Below are 14,638 nucleotides of genomic sequence, written 5' to 3'. Positions count from 1 at the left end.
GAAGTTGTCTAATACTATATTACAAAGTTCACTATATGGCTCGACCGCTGACGAGCACTTACATTCCTGACATCCTCCTCTGAGAACCCTGTACACATTTTAATTTCTTACTTACTCATTCAAAACAAACATATTAATTTGCAACTTGGTGGTACAGTGTGTTAGCTTTCCAATATAATTATGTTTTTGAGTCAAAAAGTAACTGAGTCAGGTTTAGTAGTCTCCTTGGAACCGAAATTAATGAGTAACTGATAACTAAATTCCAAGGCATAACCCACTGGTTTGTTTTCTTCTTTCAGGAATCATCCAATTTAATGCTGAAGACCAAGCACTGAAAACTTTTTAATGCAGGTAACTGACAAAGGAGTGTCTGTAACAAAAGAAACTCACTTGCTAAAAATGAAAAACTTTAAATCTCCATATATATGTGGAATACCAGAGGTAATAATCAGATAGATTACAAAGATCAGCAACCTAAATTTATTTATTTATTCCTTCTTTCCTTTTTTGTTTGACTAATTTGACTAACGAGCTTCACACTGACTCTCCTTAAACTTTCTTTTTTTTGTCATTTCCTTTTGCATATCATCCCAGCAACCAAAAACCACACATTCCATTCTTCTCACAACTCAACTGGCTGGTTAAAGTTTATAGATAAGAATATTAGACACACACACAGTTCTTTGAAATTCTTAGCAACTCCTCGGTTTGCAAAGAAAGCTAAAGTTAGACATAATACGAAAGAAAGAAAAATAGGAAGGAAGAAGGGAAGGGAGGACCTTAGAAGTCCATGAATTCTTTCATTACTACTCAATCAGGACATGGCTTTATGAGTCCATTAAATCTTTCTCTGTATCAAGCCTTATATCCACAAAGCAGAAATTGTTTTCATCGTGGGACTTAAGACTACCAACGGTGACAAAATATTGAAAACAGTTTAAATAAAAGTAACTGTAATAGGGGCTTCCCTGGTGGCGCAGTGGTTAAGAATCCACCTGCCAATGCAGGGGACGTGGGTTCGAGCCCTGTTCTGGGAAGACCTCACATGCCATGGAGCAACTAAGCAACTAAGCCACAACTATGGAGCCTGCGCTCTAGAGCCCACAAGCCACAACTACTGAAGCCCGCACGCCTAGAGCCCGTGCTCCACAGCAAGAGAAAAGAGTAGCCCCAGCTCACCACAACTAGAGAAAGCCTGCGCGCAGCAACAAAGACCCAACGCAAACGCAATGCAAATAAATAAAATTTTTTAAAAAAGTAAGTGTAATATAATATGTGAATAAAATATGTGAAATATATGAAATACCAAATTTCTTGCCAGTTACGTCTAAGCCATATCATTTAATTTATGCAATAAAATTTTTTTAAATGTACAGTTGATTTATGCCAAAGACAGGGCTGTTACAAGCAATTCCAATCCATAAAAACCTGCAGAAATCAATTTTCTCCAATATCTCCTCTACTGGATCTCATACTTCATGTCCTAAAGTGGAAGCGTTTGAGGTAGCTGAGCTACAGATAAGAGCAAGTGTAACACAGGCCCGAACAGCTGTAGACATTAGATGATTCCTGATTCTTCTAATAACACAATGGCAATGGCTTTTACTTTGTAAGTGGCATCAAATAATGAAGTCACACTGATAGCTAGAAAGAGGGAAAGACTATCTGGCACCTTTTGGCATTCCAGAAGCTCAAAGGGCAATATAGGGTTAACGCAGAGCTGCACAGCAGCGAAGATAACTTCAAAGATGGAGAGAAAAGGAAAGAGTTCAAAGTCTCAACACCCATCAGTAAACAATTACAACAGGTTGATAGGTGGAGAAAATAAAATACCTTCTCTCACCCTTTCCACAGCTACCAGGGGCCCCAGACAATATCTGACTATTGTAGTGTCAGGGAGAGTACAGAAATGCCTCCCACCCAGGTCATTTCTTGGCCTGCTTTGAAGCGGTGTGTAATTCAGGAGGGAAAAATCCATCAACCTTTGGCAGGGGCATTTTCTGGCAATAGCCGCAGTAGCGACATCTTAGTGAGCTGGATTTCAGGACCAGACGCTGTCTCCTGGCATAGAACCCCAAGTCAACTCTGAGGGCACACAGGTATAAACAAGTACCAGCTTCCACCTACAAAAAGTCCTCAGCCCTACATAAGTGTTAAAGGCTATTTTCTTCCCAGAGACCAACTGTTGGAGAAATGGTTCTAAAAATAAGGGGGCCACAAAATTACAGAAATGGAGAATAGATTGGCAGTTGCCAGAGGTGGGATTGGGGGAATGAGTGTGGCTATAAAAGGGCAACCTGAGGAATCCTTGTGATGATGGAAGTGTTCTGTGTCTTGGCTGTGTCGACATCAATATCCTGGTGTGATACTATAAAAGGTACTGCAAGATGTTACAATTGGGGAAAACCGGGCAAAGGGGACATCGAATCTCTATTACTTCTTATAACTGTATGTGAATCTAAAATTACCTCAAATTTTTTTAAACTAATTTAAAAAATATCAACCAACTAGTTCAAAATCTCATCTAGTTTAATAATCAATATTTGAAATATATGCTTTAAGATACAAGGAATTATTTGAGAGAGAAAAAAGCCAAGTAATGTAAAGAAGATAGACTCCTCTAGATATTATTTTTACTGTAAGTTTCATTTCCATAGCAGAATAGAAATGGATGTAATTGAGAACCCACAGGTGGAACAGCCCATAGACCAAATAATTTGCCTCCCATGTATGCAGGTTTTTCCATTCTACAACTTGTTCACTCACTATGAGTGCAGTCCTATCTGGGCTCATGGAATAAAACACAATACAACACAGTACAAAGATCTGATGCAAAGTTTCAGTTAACACTCCATTTTTAGGATTTTACTCTAATAGTCATGGGGAAAATATGAAATGATTCTAAGATGAATCACTGTTTGAAAATTCTTTTGTTTTTTGATGGCTTATTCTACTTATCAGATTCTCAGTTATTCAGAGGCTCAATACATGGTCTATGTGCTATTCTGCCACCATGGGTTCTCAATTTCTTCCAGTCTCTATTCATAGCCTCTGAATACTCCCACTAGATGGTGAGGGAACAGCAGGCCGAGGGAAGAAGGATGAAGTTCAAACACCACTTTTGCCACCTGTTTGTGGCCATACTAAAACGTTAGGTGGTGGAAGGACGTTATGGAAAGGTTATATAAAGGCCAGACAGAAAGATTCTGTATGCCTCAGATAGCTGAATGTTATAGAGCATTACATTTTTAATCAGTAAAAGAATGCTAAGAACTGCTCTGGTGACCCCAGAACATGTGGTCACTTCCCATTTCTTTTTTTGTTTTTTAATTAGTTTCTGCTTTATAACAAAGTGAATCAGTCATACATATACATCTGTTCCCACATCCCCTCCCTCATGCATCTCCCTCCCTCCCACCCTCCGCACCCATTTCTTCATATTTCCTCTAATGTTACTGAATAAACAGGATGTGTACCGGCTCCTGGGGCCGACATCTGTGCTACTTATGAGAAGACGTCTTCCAGCAGAGGCCTTCCGAAGCTGGAGGTGGAAGCACCAGGTTACAGAATTGCTGCTCTGTTGTCTGAGGAGACCAGCGGCAGACAGGCCCCTGAGGAAGTCAACAGCCTAGTATGGACCAAATTGTTCAAAGTCAGACAGACCTTCAGTCAGGGGCAGCCCCTGCTATAGGCTGAAAAATATTTTCACTGAAAAATAACAGTTGATGTTTCTCAATTTTAGTTCTATAATACAAATCATTTCTTGAAAAATCCTTATCAACTCCTTTGGTTTGTCTCAGAGTGAAGAGTTCAGCGTTCAAGGAACACTGAAAATACTTGTACTAAAAGCAGGGTAGCAAACTCAAAGGCCTACAGGGACCATGTGAGTAACAGACAAGAGAGAAGCACCTTGGTGATAAGGCTAGGAGAAGCAGGGAATAGTAGGGACCATGATAAACCGTAGAACATATACCCCTCCCAACCGATGGGGCAGCCACTACTCAGTACCAGCCAGGTGCTTGCACGTGCGTGCGCACATACACACACACACACAGAGTTGTGACTGGAATTTGGCTTGTGGATCACCAATCTGAAATCCCTGTTTCAAAGGCTATTAAGCTAGCCAGAGTGCCCTGAAATCACAAGAAGCTCAGGTAGAGAGTAATAGCAAAAATATAAACTGCCTCAAACAAGTATTTCTGCAACCAATCCAACATACCCAAGAGACAGAGCACCTCCCGATTACAGCCTTTTCTTGGCGATTCTTTCTACCTTTTGGAAATGCTTCTTGGATGATTTGAGAGAGCTGAGGTCTCTCTCAAAGCTAAGTGCCCCATGGAGATAATGCAACCAGCTTGGCTGGTCATGCGCCTGCCCTAGGGGTGAATGCCAATTAGCTATTTGTGTTCCTGGCACTTCTTTCTGGATTGAGGAGTTCACATTCATCCTCAAAAATCACACAATTCAGGCAGCTCCAGAACAGAAAACAGAGCAGCAAGTGTGTGCCTGGGAAAGGAGGAGCTTCGGGGGAAAGGCGAGGGGGGGCAAAGGGTGGAGAAGGGGAGCTGCCCAGAGTGTTCCAGCTATTTAACTGCACTCTCCACACAGTCATTCTGTTTGACTGGTAAAATCATTAGGAAAACACCTTTCAAAGCAGGCTTAAGACAAGAGAGTTTTATTTGACCCTCATGAAAATAGCCTGGGCGGCACGTCTCTCAGTCAATGACGAGCTTTACTGTGGCCGCCACTTTGGAAAACCCTGATTGCAGCCAAGAGCTCAAGGCCCATCTCCAAAAGTTCTGAGGAGGCCCTCCCAAGGAAAGCTCTCCCCTGCATCCCCTGCATGACATAGCTGGGTGGACTTAGTAGGAAGTTGGAAACGGCCCCTCTGCCTGAAAGTCTCAAGGAAGAAACAGGGCCCCTTCTTCGGCTGTGCTGAGAAGTTAACGGAATAACTTTAAAGGAATAACAGGGTCACAGTAAAAGAAGAGCATGGCTCCACCCCAAAGAACGTAGCTGCCTTGAAGTCCAAGTTAATAAAGTTAAGTGGACTACTCTGGAGTTAAGTTCTTTGAAATAGGGTATTTGCAACTGTGGCTGAAAGTTGGCAGAGTGGGAGAGATTCTTCCAGTATGTTTGCCATTTCCGTACACGATATCTCAATTACTGAGGTTAAATACTATCGCTGGTTTCACAAAAATACGACGCCTCTGGAATGGAAATGAACAGTATCAAATTAACGTCAGGGATTAACTGAATATGCTTGTTCAACTTCCTCAGGTTAATGCCTCTCTATGTTTATCACTTTATAATGTTCCCTCATATGAACAGGAAGTTATTCTTTCAAAGTCCAATTTTTAAATTTTTATCTGATCCAAAATAAAAAATGTAATAGGTTTCTCTTCCCATGTTCCTAACATGTTTTTTTTTGTTTTTTGTTTTTTTGTGGTACGCGGGCCTCTCACTGCTGTGACCTCTCCCGTTGCGGAGCACAGGCTCCGGACACGCAGGCTCAGTGGCCATGGCTCACGGGCCCACGGCTCACGAGCCCAGCCACTCCCCGGCATGTGGGATCTTCCCAGACCGGGGCACGAACCCGCGTCCCCTGCATCGGCAGGCGGACTCTCAACCACTGCGCCACCAGGGAAGCCCCCTAACATGTTTTATACTCTCCGTCTACAGAAGAAACAGGTGCTCTCATTGTGCCATGTAACTAGCTAAGTAAGCCTCACTCATCCCCGCCTCGGTGAGCGACTAGAGCACATGTACTGAGTGCTGAACAAATGTCTATTTTTAATGATGAAGATAATTCATGGAACTGCCTTCTGCATCTCTCTCCATTCAACATAAGAGAACATACATCTTTTTAGACTTTGTTGATGTTGTCCAGTTTAGTTAATAAAAAGTCTAACTTTAAGTTTTGCTTATGTTCTCCATCCAACAAACATTTATGAGGCACCCAGTGTGCGCCAAGCACCACATTAGAACATACACCCGGCACCACCGATAACAATAAAACCAGACTACGTGGATGTAAAACCCATCTGAGCCAGGAGTAGTGAAAGGAACGAGACAGTTCAAGATTTTTTTCAACTTAAGGAATTCCATTAAAATGGATCTAATTTCCAACCCCCTGAAATATCTGATTTCCCCCTTTTCCTCCCACCTAATTCTCAAAAACACAAATAGCAACGATAAACTCCCTTCCATGTTACATTTTATCTTCAGGATTTTTGCTCTGCCTCCACATTACCTCCTCCATTCCCCTCTGTGTTCAAAGATATTTATAATGTAGATGGACTGAAACTCTTCCATTTTAAGTACCTTCCCTCCTCACTCACCGATTCTGAAGGGTAGATGACATACAGTAGTGGAAAAAAGAGTTGTATTAATGGAGTAGGGTCCAATAAATAAGGGCCTTGGGAAAAAATGCAGGTTTAATGCAACAGGTCAGATTTAATGCAGTAAGAACAACAAATATATTGCAGGTTCTTGAAAAGAAAGGCATCAGACTGAAAGCGGTGTTTAAAGAAAACCTAACTAAAAGGTTATTGCAGCCATACACGTGTACGATAATAAGGATATGGACTTTGAAAGTGGCAGTGAGGTCAGAGAACAAAGGAATAAATGCCAGGGTTTCATGAAGTCTGGATTTTGGTAAAAAACAAAAACAAGAAGGGGGAAAAAGTTATGTTTAGGTTTTCAACTTGGAAATAAGGAAAAATGATGGAATAATTTGGGAAGAAAGTTGACAAAATGAGGATATCCAGTTTATGATCCAGCACCAGCTTCCTGCTCATCAAGGAGAACAATGAATTGCTTATTTGATTGGAAGTGAATTAGTTATGTTCAAGCTTACAGAGTGACATCCAAGTGAAGTTGTTTTCCAGACAGTAGGGGTTTGGAAACTGGATGTGGTAGAGACTTATTTTGGTGGCTCCAATGAACCACACCTCTTGATAGTCATACCTTGTGTAGCCCCTCCCGTATTGACTCTAGTCTTGGGCCATGTTGCCTGAATTTAGTCAATGGGACATTAGCAGACATGACGTGAACAGTGCTTACAGATTGGAGCTCTGGTCTTGCGATCCAGCCTCTACGTAAAGAAGCCCAAGCTAGTCTCATGGAGAGACCGCGTGGAGAAAGGAACAAATCACTGGAGTTTCAGTTACCCTGCCAAGGCACCAGACACGTAAGTAAAGCCATTTTAGGTATTCCTGTTCCAGCCACCATCTGACTGCAGCTGCAAGAGAAATATCAAACTATGCTAGCAAAAGAACCATCCAGATGAACTACAGTCAATACACAGAATCATGAGAAATAATAAAATGGTAATTTTAGGCCATTAAATTTTGAGATGTTTGTTACACACCAATAGATATCTCAAGCACTGGAGGACAGACGAGATATACGTCTATAAAAGGGAGCTTTAGGAACAGTAAACAGCAGTCACAGCTAACATTCATTAAGGGCTTACTATCTGACATATTAATACAACATTATTAACACGGTGGCTATTATTAGCTAGCATCCCTGCTTGGCAGATGAGGAAACTGGTATTTAAAGAAATGAAGTAACTTCACCCAAGATCATACAACTAGAAAGGCACAGCTGAGACCTAAACCCAGGTCTACCTGTTGCCTGAACAAATGTGAAAGACAAGAATGACCTTAACAGAGGAGTGAGAATAAAGGGGAGAGGGGGCCGGGGGTAGGACCAGGGCAGAAAGAACAACGACTTGATTACAGTTTTGCATTTTTCTTTGATTTCAAGAAGAGCTGTTCAACACAGTCTAGTTAGGGAGTGAATCAAATCTAGCCCCTATTTAGAAAGCCAGCTCCTGTTGTCATTCTCCCTCTGCACTTAACTCTGATAACAGCAGGTGTCCCCCACAGCCACGTGTACAGTCACTGGTTGACCCTTGACCCCATACGTCTTTTGCTTTAAGATCATCACTGGCCATCTCCAGGGACACGCCTGACACGAAGTGCCCTCTTTTCTGGACTCACACTCTTTTCCTTTGGCCAGGCCTATTTCTGACGATATTATCAGCCCTTCCCCAAAACTGACTGTCAAAACCCTCCAGCAGAATTTGAGTCAAAAATCCTTAGCGCTTAGCCCTTGGAAATCATCTAGTGCAGACTTTCCAGTTCAAGATAAGGAAGCAGAGCCCCAGGTTGGTGGATTGCTTTGCCCAAGATCACCTAAGGACACAGGGTCGTAAGTCAGCGGTCCTAACCCTCCTCTCTTGCTGGCTGTAGAGCCCAACTGCCCTGAGAAGCATGTCACTCTACTGTTTCCTCATCTGCCATTCTTCAAGAAATAGCTGGTTGAAATAACGCTGAAATTGTGCCTTGTTCCAAGCAATGAGTTGTGTGATGATGGAGAGGGTAGGGGGAAAACCGGCGAATGGAGAAAAATACCAAGAAGTAAGGGAATTTATCTCCCCAGAGAAAATCTTCTTATACTATGTCGTCTTATTCCTCATAATAAAAAGACAGAGTTAATTGCTATAGTTTATAAAGTTAAAAAAAAAGCCATAAAAGTACACAAATAGCAAAGCAAATAGCACCTGGCTCTAGTACTCACACGTCGATCCCAAAAAAGGAGCCTAAAATCATAATTATTGAATGTATTTCCTTTCTCTGTGCCATGGAAAGTCATCATTTTGTTTTCTTTTGCTCCTTTCTCCTTCCCAGAGTTGGAATACCTCTCTGAAGAGAATGCCAAGAGCCCACACAACTAATTACTCAGGAGTTTTGAATATGAAAGTCTGTTTCAGCTTCTCTTGCATATTCCTGGGTGTGTGTTTGTTTTTCTTCTTTCTTCCTTTCCCTCTTCACTTTCTACCTCCCTTGCCCCGTCTGCTCCCCTGATTTAATTTAGCCTTTCTGCTTCCTCCAAAAGATATATGAGTTTACTAAAAAGAGAAAAAAAATCAGACATCTATAAAGGCATCCACCATTATCTCAACATTATTTTTAGAGGAATAGGAAAGCCTTTAGGCACAGAAAGTGATTCTTCTTGAGATGCTCTGAATTGAAACCTCTTATCTCAGGCATGGAAGGGAGTCGCCCTCCCAAGTAAACTGTCCCAAGACCAGACACAAAATATAGCTCACTTTGTTCAACTCATACCTTTTAGTGTAATTATCTTTTCCCCCCCAAGAATTTCTAAAGTATTTTACTTTCTATCTCTATGGGAACGGTGATTTTCACATGAAGAAAAGATTATTCAGAATCTAGGCATATTCTTCCAGCTAGACAATACAAGGGATCAAACTCCTGATTTTCATTTTTTCAGATTCATGGAAAGAACTTTTAAACCAGGAAGGTGCTTTGCAGATCACCTGTCCCAACGCCGATGTTTTTAAAAATAGGAAACAATCACTTTGACCAAAAGATGTTTTCCTTACCCCATCCAGACGTCTCCCCCTTGCAACACTCAAATCCTAAGGGCTGCTGGTCATCACAGGCCATTGCAACACCACTGGGAGCTAAACACACTGGGGTCCAGCCAATTCTTCCAAACAGCCATTTTCCACTGGAATCGGGCCTCTTCCCTCTTAGCATATGCAGCTGTTTTCTGGCTTCCTGCAACGGCATCTACAATATAAATTTCCCACCACCACACTAAAGTCTTTCATCCTTCAAGGTCCATACCCTCTCTTCCTCCTTGTCAGTGCTATCCACTGACTGTCACTGTCACTCACTGAAGACCTTGGAATTAGGCACCCCGCATCCCTTGCCATCATCTAGAGAGACGGCACTGTTCATGCAGAAGATCCACCAACAATCGAGCCTCCGAGATCCTTGGCTTATCAAGTCTAGCAACCTGCATTCACCACTCTCATGGCCATGCCATCATTAGAGAGCGGCTTCCTCTCAAACTCCAACATGGTATAACCTCATTTCCTTCGGCTGGTTCTTCAGCTGCTTTGACTTAAATGGTGGAGTCAGGTTCACTTACCTACCCGTCCGTAGCCTCTTGGGCTTCCCCTCCTTATCACTCTGAGCTCTGCAGGGCATAACTCAGTTCTCCTGCTTTTTCTTTCTCGTACTTCTGCAATCTAAGCTCCAACTTTTGGATCAATATAGTCATCTGGCTTCTCCACTCCTGCACTTGCGCTGTTGAACCTACACAGTGGAAACATCCCCAGAAGTGACACAACCATCCAGACCGGTGTTATTATGAATGTGGGTCTCCAGCCTCAAGTGAGCCACCAGCGACCGTGGGCACATCCCGGTCTCTGTCCTCTCCCATTCCCTAGGGCAGCCATAAGACTTAGAGCTGGCTCTACAGGCCCAGCCCACAGCCATACCTCCCTCCCGGAGGTAACACTGCCTCCTGCTTCAAAGAAAAACCGAAGATCGCAGACCTAAGGTCCCTCGGTGTTCCCATACCTAAAACATATTCACTCACACTGCGCTGGCCAAGCTAAGCTCATCATTTAGCGGAATACATTTGTCTTTTCTTTCTCTCTTTTCTTTTTTTAAACAGCAACTAAGCCACCAAAGAGGGTTTGTCATTTTGTGCCATTTTGCTACAAAATCGGCACACTGAAATCTCTGTGTATCTGGTGGTGTTGTCTGGCATGACCTTTTAGCTTCCCAGTGGGGAGGCACCTTGCCCCTGAGGACATAAAGATAAACAAAGAGGCCCAGTCAAGGAGACCCAACAGTCCAGGGTGCGGGTAAGGGAGACGGGCAGTACATGGAGAAACTCCCCTGCTCTTGGCCCAGCACCTAATCAAAGCCCCTTACATCCCCTGCTCTCTCCCAGTAGTGCCAGTGAAGTAGAAAGGCATCTGATCTCCCCCTTCCCTTACTTCTATGTCACCTTGGACCTCTCATGAGGCTCAGACAACTGACAACAGAAGTGTCTCTAGTTATGTTGATAACCCTGCTTCTAATCAATGCTTGTTTGAGGATGATGTAAGACAGAAGCAACAGACGTTTCCAATCACAGACTAGAATATGACTTTAAAAAAAAACTAACACCTCTTCTACCCAATCAGACTGCAGCCTCAACTGCCCTCTGCTGTCTGGTCCTCAGAAACAGGCATCTGAGGCCCAGTTCACTTCTGTGATGAGGGACGAGCAAGGCAGCCTTTGGAGAAGATGGTAGCTGATAGAGACCAGGGACAGCAGTGATGCTATCTGTGACCACAGGCGACAGCCTCAGACATCTCCACATGTAAGTATTACTCTGATCTTGTTGGGAATCCTTTTGTGTTTGTTGATTTTAATAATATCCCTTCTTCTGGAATAGGATCATTATTCTTGTTTTCAGAAATCCTAAGGAAGCAAAACTAACTCACATATGTTGGGGGAAGGAAAAGAGAACCAGAAGAAAAAAGTTAATGAAAAACAGTACAGAGGTTCCTCAGAAAATTAAAAATGAAACTACCATATGATCCAACAATTCCACTTGTGGGTATTTATACAAAGAAAACAAAATCACTAACTCAAAAAGAAAATCTGCACCCATGTTCACTGCAGCATTGTTTACAATAGCCAAGACTTGGAAACCACTTGTGTCCATCATTGATGGATGAATGGATAAAGAAAATGTGAAATACACACACACATACACACACACACACACGAATATTATTCAGCCATAAAAAAATAAGGAAATCCTGATCCATTTGGATGGATCTTAAGGGCATTATGCTAAGTGAAATAAGTCAGACAAAGATGTATGCTGTATGATATCATTTATATGTGGAATCTTAAAAAAAAAAAAAAAACTCTTCGATACAGAGAACAGATTGATTAATCAACTGCCGAGCCAGGAGGCTGGGAAGGTGGACAAAATGGGTAAAGGAGTTCTAAATGCACAAACTTCAAATTATAAGATAATTAAGTCCTGGGGATGTAATGTATAGTACGGTGACTATAGTTAACAATACTGTGCTGTATAATTAAAAGTTGCTAGAAGGGTAGATCTTAAAAGTTCTCATCATAAGAAAAAAAAATCTGTATCTACGTGAGATGATAGATGTTAACTAAACTTACTGTGGTGATCAGTTCATAATATATACATATATCAAATCATTATGTTGTTTTCAGAAATCCTAAGGAAGCAAAACTAACTCACGTATGTTGGGGGAAGGAAAAGAGAACCAGAAGAAAAAAGTTAATGAAAAACAGTACAGAGGTTCCTCAGGAAAAAAAACGGCTTCCCCGGTGGCACAGTGGTTGAGAATCCACCTGCCAATGTAGGGGACACGGGTTCGATCCCCGGCCCGGGAAGATCCCACATGCTGCGGAGCAACTAAGCTTGTGTGCCACAACTACTGAGCCTGTGCTCTAGAGCCCATGAATCACAACTACTGAGCCCGCGTGCCACAACTACTGAAGCCCGCGCGCCTAGAGCCCATGCTTCACAATGAGAGAAGCCACTGCAATGAGAAGCCCGCGCACCACAACAAAGAGTAGCCCCCGCTCGCCGCAACTAGAGAGAGGCCCGCGTGCAGCAGCGAAGACCCAACACAGCCAAAAATAAACAAATAAATAAATAAATAATTTTTAAAAATCATTATGTTGTATAACTAAAACTAGTACAATGCTGTATGTCAATTATATCTCAATTTAGAAGAGGAAAAGGGAGGAGAGGAGGGAGAAGGGGGGGAGGAGAAAGAAGCTAGCCTCCATGTTCCCTGGCAAGCACCCGTCATGGAAGGTGGAGCCTCCTTGGGGTCTCAGTGGGGACCAAAGCAAAATGATCTCAGCATGAATAGGAGGCCAGTCTCGTGCCTCTCTCAGGAACCCTCCGCCCCACGTCCTTGGGATATCGCTGTGAATAAGGGGGTCCTATCCAAGTCAGGGTTGAACACTTAGGCCAATCTAGGATTTATGCCAACAAGGGCCCTGCGATGGTTAATGTCATGTGTCAACTTGGCTGGGCCATGGTGCCCAGATATTTGGTCAAACATTATTCTGGATGCTTCTGTGAGGGGTGTTTTTAGATGAGGTTTATATTTGAAGTGGTGGACTTTGAATAAAGTGGACTGTCCCCCATAATGTGGGTGGCCTCATCCAATCACTTGAAGGCCTAGTAGAACAAAAGACTGACCTTCCCTGAGCAAGAAGGAATTCTGCCAGCAGACGGCCTTCTGAACTTGAACTACAACACTGGCTCTCCTCTGGGTCTCCAGCCTAACAGGTTTCCAGCTTCCACTCCCTCTCCTACTCTCTCTATCTCATCTGCATCTCCTAATGGTTCTGTTTCTCTGGAGAACCTGACTAATTCAGTCCTCCTACAGATTGAATTGCTAGGTCGTCAGGAGATAGCAGCTGTTTAGCTGTTGCCCTAGGCAGCATCTTCACCAGCAGGGCTAGCCTCTGTGATGAGATTCCAAAGTCAGGCTGACCTTCAGTGAGCACTGCTGCTCGGATGTCAAACCCCGTCCACAGGGTCAGTCCAAACTGCACCCGTGCTGGTCTCCTCCCTTCCCAGAGTCTCCTTGCTTCCATTAAACTTACTCCATCCCTCTGTGATCTGATCCAGTCCCTTAATGTCTCTTCCAGCCCACTGTTGCACCAGTATAGGACTTTCCAAAAGAACACGGTTATGATTCACCTTAAAAAAGTAAACGAAATTATGCAGAATACTTTTAGATTTAAATTTTTGGTATGCTTTGACTTAGAATGTACAGTGAATTAGAAATAATTAGTACTAATTAAGCACCATTTCCCAAAGCAAAGTAAAGCAGTTTTGCTGATAACGACCAAGGCCATGCAACTGAGTGGGGCTTAAGAGGAAATAAGCCAAAGAATGGATGAAGGAGTAAGAAGTGGGTTCCTCCTAGGGGGCAGGCATAGGCCTGGGCACTGCTCACCAACAATCAGTCAGCTAGAGTGCTGCGTCCATCTGTGTGACCGATGGCCAAAGACCCCACCCATGGCTCCACCCTCCCAAGACAGAAGCCTCTTGGTTATCATCTCATCTCTCTCTGTCCCTTCATATTCACACACCCCAGAGAATAGTACCCACCATCTGTCTCTGCTCCCTCACTCCCATTCATCCTTCTCAGAAATCTTTATATAAATAATATGTGGAGGGCTTCCCTGGTGGCGCAGTGGTTGAGAGTCCGCCTGCCGATGCAGGGGACACAGGTTCGTGCCCCGGTCCAGGAAGATCCCACATGCCGCGGAGTGGCTGGGCCTGTGAGCCATGGCCGCTGAGCCTGCGCGTCCAGAGCCTGTGCTCCGCAGCGGGAGAGGCCACAACAGTGAGAGGCCCGCGTACCGCAAAAAAAAAAATAATAATAATAATAATAATATGTGGATATGTAATTGTTAAAATTTTCCATATACATAGATAAAGAAGTAAAGATTCCCCTTCATTTCTTCTCTCTCAATCCTAGCCCCCTCTCCAAAGTTATAAGCACGAGTTAGCAGTTTGGTATACATCCTTTTCAGCTCTTAGCCTACCTATTTACTCCATAAGTATATAGTTCTTTTGTGTGTGTGCATTTTTATAAATGGCGTAATTTTTTTGTGTTATTCCAATAATTTCCTTTTTGTTTCCAAAGACAAAATGATCTTTTTAATTCAGTTTCAGAAAAAGCTGTCACATAAATTTGGTTTAGAAAACATGACAATAAGAGGCTTGGTTTTTCTGTAAATGC

At 42.9% G+C, this 14,638-nt stretch overlaps 1 protein-coding gene and 1 long non-coding RNA gene across 2 annotated transcripts in view; one reads left to right on the top strand and one right to left on the bottom strand.

Moving 5' to 3' along the window:
• FGF2 (fibroblast growth factor 2) overlaps positions 1–14,638 on the bottom strand; it is a 90,949-nt gene that overhangs the window by 32,441 nt on the left and 43,870 nt on the right. The gene's annotated exons all lie outside the window — the stretch shown is intronic.
• Positions 11,065–12,543, top strand: LOC132494599 (uncharacterized). Its single transcript, XR_009533152.1, has 2 exons — positions 11,065–11,196; positions 12,075–12,543. It is a non-coding gene; the product is annotated as an uncharacterized LOC132494599 (long non-coding RNA).

This window comes from Mesoplodon densirostris, chromosome 1 (genome assembly GCF_025265405.1).
Source record: "Mesoplodon densirostris isolate mMesDen1 chromosome 1, mMesDen1 primary haplotype, whole genome shotgun sequence".
NCBI lineage: Eukaryota > Metazoa > Chordata > Mammalia > Artiodactyla > Ziphiidae > Mesoplodon > Mesoplodon densirostris.
The sequence above is the reverse complement of the archived record's forward strand: the minus strand, read 5'-3'. Positions and strand labels throughout refer to the sequence as shown.